We start from the raw sequence: 11,526 nt of genomic DNA on the forward strand, positions 1-11,526 counted from the left end.
TAGTCATGCCTCAGACCGTTAGTCAAGCCTCAGACCGTTAGTTAAGGTTGAGACCATTAATCTAGGGTCAGACCGTTAATCGCGGTTCAGACCGTTAGTCATGGTTCAGACCTTTGGTAAAGGTTATGAAAGTTACACATGGTTCAGACTTTTAGCCAAGTTCAGACCGTTATTCAAACTTTGCAACAAGGAAGAAAATTATTTAATATGTGTGTTTTATTATTCTAAATTTAAGAGCTAATTGAAAATTTGATTCTCCTATTAAGTAATAGATACATATGGAAATGAAATGAACAAAAGACAGCTGAAATTTACGAAGAGAGAGAGAGAGAGAGCTTTATTTCCTCCGCATTGCGAAGAGTACAATATGTCATACAAATACAAGGATGAATAATGGAAATCTTAGTGGCAACTTGAGATAGAAACTATGAAGTATTAAATAGAAAATATCATTGTTAATAAGATTATGTGAACGCCGCGCATCCAGCACAGAAGTAAGCGATAACATTTCTGGCATATAGGCGAATACAGACAGATGATTCCTTATTTTATGACTTGAGAAATGTAAAATGGGCTAGAAAACAGGAGTATAGAATTTTTGTCGTATCATCAAGAATGCATTTTAAAAGAGTAATAGAGGTATAGAACATATTGGATATCATGATGATGCCCTGTCAAAATGTTTCTTGTGATCTTTTTTCACACGGAAGCAACAGTTGTATACACAGGAGATGAAAATTCATAAACTAATCGTTGCTGATAAGAGCTAGTAAGTCTCGGGACATTATTCTCAGAAGAGTATTGACAAAATCAATTATAGACAATGAATCTAAGTACATTTAGACGTGTACTCTGAATCGATCACTACTGTGGTACCAAAACATATCACGGTCTGGTTTAAGAAGCTACCTGTTCCTTTGAAATGATCAACGACGGAAGTACACAAGGTATGACAGCGAGTACAAACGGCATCATCCGTAGATGAAAACAACTGGGACACAATATTGGCAACAACTCGACATGATTCAAGAGAAACTGGAAACTTCCTAGGAACATCCCATAATACAGACGGGCTCAAGCTGCCATCAAGCAATAGCGTCTAAAATCTACTGAGTTAGGCCCCTGGAACTTGTCTATATTTCAAAACAGTTTCGTATGAAGTACAGACTTCGTATTTAACAATACGTTTCCAACCAGATTTTTAAAAAGTGAATCGACCGTGAATTATGAAGGATTCAATAAACCTATAGAAGTCAAGATTTTCAAGTACTCTTAGAAGGATAAAACCCGTTTGTTTTGCCACTTAGGTTTTAATAGCTGAAGAGGGAGAGTAAAACTGCTTTTTGGGGGTGCAAAATAGGCTGAAGGCAATCTTCAGAATTGCTCCAAGAAAAACAGCTTATTCATATATATATATATATATATATATATATATATATATATATATATATATATATAGGCTTCAATGGGTAAAACACCCAGGAAACTCAGTGCAATGTCGGTTTACTCCAATATCAATAAAGCTGAACAGGAAACTTGCTAGCTTATCTTCAGCCTATTTTATCCTAGTTTAATTTGTATGTACTTTGATACGCTGACACTAAAATGTCTACTTGATTCTGTTTCTAGTATAGCATCCGAGCTTTGATTAAAAACAATAGTATTACCTTGATTAAAAACAATAGTATTACTTTCATTAGGATTGCATCTGAATCCACGCTTTATAGAATACTGAAAGCTTATCTTCAATAAGTGATCCATGCATGGCTTTGAGAGACTCAGAAGACGTATATAATCTGCTAGAGACGGACATAAACATAGTTTGTTGAGGAATACAAAACCAAAGTTGCAAGCTGCTAAAATATCAAGCAGTTCTTATATAAAGACAATGTAAAGTCAAGGGGATAATATTCAACCTTGCCGTGTACCTTTAACATCGGAAATCGGTTAGAAAGTATTCCTGATTAGAAAACATATTGTACATATTCGTATATAGATCGATATTGGTATATAGTCTGATAAATATTGATCTATAACAAATTATATAATAATCCATCAGGCCATACAGTGTCCAAAGTATTCTCGGTATCAAGGAAAGCTGAGTGCAATATTCTTCGGTTTTCATTAACACAACTAATTAGTTCGTTAACCATAAATGAAATCATATTGCAACCTAGACCCTTTAAAACAAAAACCTTTATTGAGTTATTTGAGAACTTAGTAGTTTTCAAATCAGTTTGTCAGCGAGTTAATAATTTTTTTCAACAAGTTTGCCAATAACTGGGAGGAGCCTTATCGCCCTATAACTGTTCATAACTCAAAAGAAAAAATTCTTACGTGCTCCCTTGAAAATGGTAACTATCGGACTTTTTTTTAAGTTTGTCTGGAATGTGAGTCATCTAGACTATCCTGATCGCAGTGTCACCATACTTAAGGTATAGTTTATATTATCATACCCGCTTGCCTTTGCATACTGAACATCTGAAAGCCAGATATTATCGACGTTTCGTCACATCATGAGCTATATCATTTCTCCCTCGAACTGAGAAACCCGGCCATTTTCATAAGCGTATGAATTGATCTGATCTTGATCGGAGACATCCGTGGATCAACCGATTTTAGTTAAAAGCTGGAACATAAGATTTGATGACGTTGCCGTTGTAAAGATAAGAAGCAAACACCACGCTATTTTGGGTACAGTAAGTGATCTGTTTGTGACATGCAATTTTCATTTTGGGTTTAATATGATGCACTACTCAGTCTCGCACAACTGACCTAGATTATTTTTTACAAGTCCGCAATAGTTGGGTTTGTCTTCAGTCCAAGTTCGTTGGTCAAAGTATTCCAGCGCCCCAGCTGATCATCCACACTCACCCGAATCTTATTTTTATCTTATGCACACTTTATCATCTCAGATCCGCTTATAAAAGTAGCCCTGCCTTTCTTCATTCCCTTTCGAATCAGTTTGTCCGCCACGTGCGAATGTTGTCATTATTAGAATAGTCCTCAATGGAATTTATCGAAAGCTTTACATCACTACTTTTGGAGCACTCAGGAAAAAGAACGGAATTACGAGCGACTTAGTTGATTGAATTAAGTGGTGTCACCTCTTACTAAAAGCTGAATATTTGAACGTCGTATAATGTGTGTGATTTTGACTTTTTAACTTAGCTTTAAAAAAGAAATTCAGTCATATCGCTATGATGTCTGCAATGTGGCAGTTTACAGTGATGTCTAGCACTGGGGGCATCATGCCGCAGACATGCAGCACGATGTCACATTATCCTGACACTAGGCCGACCAGTCCTAACACTAACCTCTCAATGCTGAGCGCCAAGCGAGGCAGATTTTAGTACCAATTTTGTAAGTCTTTTGTATGACTCGGCCAGGGATCTAACCTACGACTTCTGGAAGCCGAGGCGGACGCTCTAACCACTAGGCCACCGGAGCGGTTGAACGTCATATAAACCTAACCTCTTGAATTTTTCAAAGAATGGTTTGTGCTATATAGCGTTTCAAACAAATCATTTCCTTCCTTCCTTGCAAACTTTAGTTCGATTGGAAGAATGATGCAATTTATGAAAAACGGCTTTAACTTATGCTATGATTTTATTTCACTAAGAAACAAAAATGAACGTACAAAAATAACCGAAAACAAAAACAAGAGAAAAAGAAGACAAAAAATTTATATTATACTATAATTTTAATTTACTTCGAAACAATAATTAAGAAACAGAAATAAAAGAAAAATAATAGAAAACAATTAATACAGAAAATAGATTAGAAATTTAAAATGCAGTCATTAATTTTTTGGTTAGTTACTTTTAAATATTTTCATTGGTAGACCGAGCTTTGCTTAGCAGGCTAATATTAAAATTTGTAATTAAAGCAGAATTCTCGAAAGATTTTAGTTTGGCAGTTTTTTTTTTCTAATGTCTTAAAGAATTTTCGCCCATTTACTTTTGTTAAGATTATCTTTTCCTGAATATTTAAATACAACTTTTTGAGGTGATAAGTGCAGGTACGTAGAATAATCTCATCCAGAAAGGCGTTCATGTTCCTTATATTTACTTAAACAAATGTACTCATGGTAAATCATTGCAAATGGAAGACAGTATTATGTTAAAAAGATTTAAATATCTATTGTAAACAAATGGCCGACATGTTCGATTATAATTGGCTTTCCTACATCCAATACAAAATGGCAACTTTAGAGAAATTAGTTTAATGTTGTTGTTGTGGTTTTTTATGTGTTTTATTTTTTTTGGGGGTGTACATGGCTTCGTCAGCAATGCGATTCACGAATACACACGCTATATACATAAAGCACGCAGAATAATCATTGGAATATTTTGAGAAAATGGGCAAATTTACTTAGAACTGACTATTTGTTAAGAAGAAAATAAAATGCATTTCTAAAGGTAAGGAATAGACAACATCTTTGTATGATGATAATTGACAGTGATGGTGTATAATATAGAATATGTGTGTCATATTTCAAATCATTACATGTCCAGCTTCTTCCAGGACGCGAGTCAAATAACCGATTATTAAAGCTACAATCTGTGATTTAAAAAAGAGGAAAACAAGATCACGGACCGGATCCAGCTCGAAGGCCTTATAATAATATGATTTAATTTGGGTAATATACCCATCAATTTGATGAAATTGTTTGATAATCTGAAAAAATATTGTTAATATACCCATCAATTTCATCAAATTCGATTTCTATTCTGAATCAAATTCAATGATTTTATCATTGATATTTATTTTTGTTCTGCCTTGACCTTGTCAAGGATAATATTTATCCATGACTTTGTCAAGGGAATCAGATAATATAGTTTAGGTCGATCAAATTCAATGCAAGAATGCGCATAATTCAGAATCTAAACTCTGTCACACATACTCGTAATAATATGTTCTCGCTGCAGTTCATTTAACTGTTCCTGCGTAAACAAAAATTATTCATCGCGGTATTCATCAATACTCATTAACACTAAATTGTTCTACCATGACTTTGTCAAGGGTGGATAGTATCAATATTGTTCTGACGACACTTTCAATTATCTCTTTATTGTAAATAAAAACTCTCACGTGCTGATACATTTTACAATACCCCTTGATTAAATCAAGAAATAATTGTTTGTGAGTTCGTAGACTCAGAAAACAGATTTTACAAAAATCCTTTACGAACATGAAGATCTATGATCATACATACAGAATAAAATTCAAAACTTCATATCTCAATTCAAGTAAGTGTCCGGTCTGGTCTGTAAGTTTGAAATGTATCCTTGATAATAGCGGATTATGACATCGCAGATAAACCGGATTAATGGGTTCTTGTACTATCAAATATCTAGGAGATACTTGAGGTGTAAATGTATATGAAATATATCTCTGCTAAGCCTGACTGGATTCTTCAAGATCTACTTGATAGCTGCCATGATAACATCACATATAAGATTGACTGCGATTGTTGATGTGATATTAACAATACCTGGCGAAATATGACGACCTCCACCGTATGGATCGTTATTGTGTTTGAGAATAGTTGCTGGTGGGGCTATTTTTCTCCATGACTCAACAATTTTTGGAAGATTTTCATTGATGAGATTCTTGACTGATCAGCATTAAATCCTTGTAATTTAAATGCTAGTAATTCTGTTTCGGTTATTTTAAAATGATCGAGAGAAAAAAAATGTTTTTGTGTTATTACATTGAGGTTAATGAATTCATCACCAAAGAAAATCACTGTTTCAGTGATAGCTTTATTGATATATTTAAGGTCTAATATAACCTGATTTGTATGTTGTATCGTTTCAATAATCTGCTGATTTACGTCGTTATCGTAGTATTGTGTGATACTGGAAAATATATTTTGCACGTTATTAAATACACGTGCGTACTCAGGTTTAAATATGTCGAAAGATGATTTGATAAATTTTTCATCTATGAATGGTTCATCATTATCGTCATATTTATATATATCTTGCTGTAAATCGGGGAGTATTTCACCATCAGAAGCTTCAAATCTAGAAATACTAGATATCCATGGATAATTTTGTCGATATTCTGGAAGTTTTATAAATATTTTCTTGTATGTGGAGAAATCGACACGTTGTGGTTCTGGTAGTCATTGATAAACAGGTGGTATTTCTGGCCATCATAATACTGTTCGGATTAACGATTGATATATATCTACAGCATAATCTAGCGAATTTATTTATATCGCGGCTGATAATGTTGGTTCCTGAATAGTGATAGCTTTTTTCGATTCTTTCCCGTCATAGATTTAATTCTGCACTGAAATTCATCGTTGATTTGTTCGATTTGATAATTACCTGTGGGAATACCAACAACTTGCCAATTGCGGGTTTCATCTGGTTTATTTTTATGCGCAAATACCGGTGAATTATTTGCTTGCAACCCATCCGAATGAATTTGATCTAATATTTGGCCAACTGTGATATACTCGTAATTGTGCTAGTGCTCTTTTGTTTGCTGGAATTGCAGTTGGAAAGTTGACGCTGAATTCATGATTGGTTGAGCTTGCTGATATCATCGTGGTTTTAGACGGAGTTGTAATAGTGATGATATGTTGCAGTACTTCTTGCGATGACCATATTATTGTTAAACCGTGATCCTAATCCCGATTTTCTAAATCTGACGTAGATTCTATTACAATCATCGCCTCGTTGTAAATCTTAATCATTTCTGTAAACTCAGTATCTGATATTATTCCATCGCTAAGACCTGATTATATGAACGAATATACTTTGGAGTATGCTAGCTTCGCAGTATGCAACTTTATTGTGTATACACATGCAATTTTGTATTTGTAGATGTAGATATTTTTCTTGCAATGATATTAAGAACACCAGCAATTGTTGTTGCAGCTGAAACACAAATTGTTATAACTGCTGCTGATGTCATTGTTATTGTTGATATCAATACGCCTATTTCATAGATCACAGCAGATTCCGACTACACAAGTATGTCAACTACAACTACACGTCTGCGATATTTTATTGTACTTTAGGGAACTCATGATATTTTAAGTAGGATGTAGTTTAGCTACTAATTCAAAGCACTAATAGTACAACAAACCTAAATTGTTTTCTTCGGGTTCCACAACAAAAGTTTCCTCATCGTTTTGCTCCAACATCACCAACATAGATCCAGAGGATCCAGTTAGTGGTTAACGCCGTGAAATTGTGGTAGATATCGTACATGTTGTAGTAACAAGTACTGAAAATCTATATATACACCGGTAACCTCAGCTGTATGTTTAATGGATTTATTAAGTGGTGTCCATAATGTTGATCCAGATGCTACCGTATATACTACACTGTCGGTAATTCTTTTTATGTCAGAGAGCTTAATGTCGATGACTGGTGTACTTCCAAAAACAAATTCATTAACGGTTCTATTTATGTTTCTACGAAAATTTAAAAACGTTTGTATATGATTAAATCACATCTAAATGAGGTCATTCCATTTTTAATTGCAATTAACGAGTTCATCATCGGAATGTTGCTATCATCGACGAATTTCTTTGTTGCAGCGTCATCGTTTGATTCTGGTTCTCCAAGAACAGTAATTTTATTATTAGTCATATTGAGTGAACCAGTCATTGTATCACCTGCGGTTAATAAACGATCATTGATCTCAGTTCTGATCGTGTTACTGTTGCTGTATAAATATATTTGTGTTATCACATCATCGTCTGATTCTGTTTCTCTCACATTAATAATTGTATTTTTACTCATATTGAGATCGTCATTCATAATATATCCAATCTTCTGATGCTTCCAGTAATTTCTCTCATGATTGATCGAACTGATTCCTCCGATTTTTTTAATTTTACCGTTTTTAGCTAACACCATTAGGTTATCTTTGGTTGCATCTGGAACCCGCAGAATAATATCTGTCAATTGGATATTACTGGTCTTTAATCGTCCCTGTTTATCCTCAAAAAACAACGACTTCATTTTGATCCACATTTGCAAAACTCAAAAGATTAGAGATTTCATCCTTGACCTCGTCAAGGGTTGCATATTTAGATAAGTCGCCTTGCTGAGTTTTACTCTGAGTAAGATTCAGAGAAGCTCGTCCATAACTATATAGAAATTAAACTTTAAGGTCTGTTTGAAACGACGGTGAATGGCTATACCGTCTACTTGTATATTCGTGCACGACTTTATGAGGTGGCATTGTTGATGATGACACAGCGTCGAGTACAGCAAGTACTTCACGACAATATATTGCATATCGGTTATTGTCTATGTTGGTAATGTTGAATACCAGACGGAAGTGTTTTGAAGAGGAGTGCTTTGCACTCTGCCGAAATATTTTTAAAAATTCTTTTGGAGGCGCCAACCCATGAGAATCAAAATAAACAACTCCACGTGAATCAATCGCGTATGCAACCCAATGAGTGCTTTTTTCAGACCTTCCATCGAGATTAATGATATCGGTTTCAACATTGATTGTTTGTTTTGGTAATTGGTCACACATAAAAACACCTCTGAAGCTTTTGATGTTTAATAGCTTAGCAGCATCAAGTAAATCAAAAGTGGATACGAGAAGGGGACGCATTGTGTCTAACAAAGTGTCCCGGTAAGTCTCAGACCTTTTCGGTGCTACAAGCGGAGATTTCCTGCAGCGGCTATTAACGCTGTTATAGCTGCAAGAAGTGGAAATATACCACCCGTCTTGACTGCGTCTTTAATGACATCCACAGAAAGTTCAAATCTAACACCGGTATTCGCTCGTTTGGCGTTATTGAAGTGCTTGAATTGACACTCAGTCAGTGATAGTTTATTTTGACCACCTCAGATATGATCTTTATTTAGTGTTATTTTTATTCCAGAATTCTTTTTTGATACTGGTTGTAGTTTTTTAACTGACCAGTAGTCAGACTGACACTAACATGATGATATGACATTATAATTTCACGATCGATTTAATTACATGTTTTCTACTGGGGCATCAATGACTCTCATTCGTCCACCAAAACCTTCAAGTAACATCGCTTTATCTGGACGTATGACACCGATAATCAGTAACACCAGCTGGTAGTGCACCTATTCGAGCTCGAAAATGTATGTCAACGACTGACTGTCTAGACAAATCTAGATGTTCCAGCGAGGAGTAGTAGATTGGATGCAACATCGAGAAATCCCGGTGAGATATTTTCAAACCAGAATCCACATTCTGATCACGCCCCATGAATGTCATCAAAGGATGATAAGCACGTGCAACGGGGTTATTTTCAAAATCCAGCGACACTTCTTCAGACGGTTCTTGGTGTCCATTTATTCTTAAGGAAACTTCACTAACTCCTAGTTTGTCAAATACCGTATGATTTCATATTTGAGAAATTTGTCGTCGGATATCTTGAAAAGCTATAAATACATGTCATGGTACTGAAACGAATGATGGTGACATTACTGGCATCCACAACGAAAGTTTTGTCAGCGTCACATTTCCATGAAGTGCCACGGTTGCAGCTGGATCAACTCCTTCAGCGTGCCAGAGAGCATCGTCGTTCGTGGATTTTCGAACGAGAACAACTGTATATGGCAATGGTATTTCACGCCTAAATCTTCCGTGAGCACCAATTTGCGTGCTGCAAATCCCAGATTAAAATTTGCATTTACAAAGAATAAAATTTCAACATCAGCGTCGTCAGCCGCATTAATAACCTTTCTGAGGCGCATAAAAGTATAAGGTCTGCCATCAGCGTGATCAACAGTATCTTTTGCATACATCATTGACGGACCAGCAGATCGTGAACAATCATCGCTGTATCGGGATAACCCCAATATCGTCGTAGCAACGTCAACATCATTATGACAAACCTCAATTTCCCGACCATCAATAATATATCGTGCACTGTTAAATAATGTAATAATTCCGTTATTAACAAACCCTCTCTGCGCATCACCATAAGGATTGACATCTGTTTTTACAAGTCTACCCTGAACTTCAATGAATGCTTCAGCGGGTAAGAACTATCTGCTGATTTGGTTCTCGTGCGTCATAAGAAAAATATTGATAATCGCGCACAGATTCATCTCTGAGAACTGGCGCATCCATGTCAAATGCTGGATCAGATACACGTTTAAACATTTTATTATAATTGTTATCGTCTAACACGAAGAAAGCTTCCTGCTATTAGACTAGCAGTTATATTTTTTTTCTGACAGAGGCACACCACCCAACACTGCTATTTTTTATTTATTTTCAGCTTGATTTATTATTTTTCTGACATTTGCAGGCATAACATCAGTGCTGGGTAATTTTACTGGCTGAGGTTTTGGTTGCATTAGTCGTGCTGGTCTGTCCTTGATCGCTGAGAATGCATTACTAGCAACATCAACAACAGCACCAATACTTTTATCACGAACAACGTCAATAGCCTTCATTGATAATTGTTCTGCAATCGATATTGCTTGAGGGGCTATCATTCTGAATAGACCTTGAGCAACATCAACGAGACCATCACCGTAGGTAACTTTATACTTAGGTAATCGTGAATGTATCACCCTGACCATTACAGGTCCACGTTGAGCATTATGTATGATCATCTTATTTTCTTTTCATTGATCTAATTGCATACTGTGATAATCATAAAATATTTCATCGATGAGAGACCGACAAACATTAATGTCCATGATACTGCCTGTAAATAATCTCTGACAAATAGCAGATGCTTCATTAATGATTTCTGGGGAATTATTACCAGCTCGTTTTCCACCAATCAAAATTTCTAGTCGATCAAAATCGGCAAGGACGTTGCTGGGACATGGAGTGATAAGACCACTTCCCTGAGTAGCAAAACCACTTCCATTTGCTCCTTCTTTCTCACTTGTTGTTTTATCCTCTTTTTCCATGCTCTTGAGGCTGATTTCCTTTCTGCTTTTGCTTTTTCAAGTTGCTGCTTCATTTTTTCTTCTTTTAGTCTCCTTTCTTGCTTTACTTGTTCAATATACCCATATATTATATCGTTAAAGATGTCAAATTCATTAATATCTCCATTAGATCTCTTTTGCGAAAATATCATTAGGTATGTGATATACATCCCTAATCCAATCGGCAGCTTTTAGAGCTTTAAAATATTCGGGTTTTTACACACTTATCTCTATCACGACATCCATACGCGGCAATATTAAGTACTTTGTCTGGGTCTTTGATATCGGCAATACCTTCGGGTGTGAATTTATATGTAATATTAGTTCTTATTCTTGGCAGACGTTGAACTTCAGGTTGTGGTTGAGGAGGTTGCTGGAGGGTGGGGGTGGTGGTGGAGCTGCTTGAAGACGGCCAACAATATCAACAGGTAATGTCTCAAGAGCTTTTTGAGCCGCCTCAGTTGCTGTAACACTTTTCTTTGTTGGTTCGACAATTGGTTTAAATATACGTTCTGTACCTTCTGTAAATTCCACCGGAGACTCCTGACGCGCTTGTAATTTTTGTCTGACAGAATCACGGACTCAAATATATTTTTTGATTGTCTCTAAA

Source organism: Sinohyriopsis cumingii, chromosome 1 (genome assembly GCF_028554795.1).
Source record: "Sinohyriopsis cumingii isolate HCF-2022 chromosome 1, ASM2855479v2, whole genome shotgun sequence".
Lineage (NCBI taxonomy): Eukaryota > Metazoa > Mollusca > Bivalvia > Unionida > Unionidae > Sinohyriopsis > Sinohyriopsis cumingii.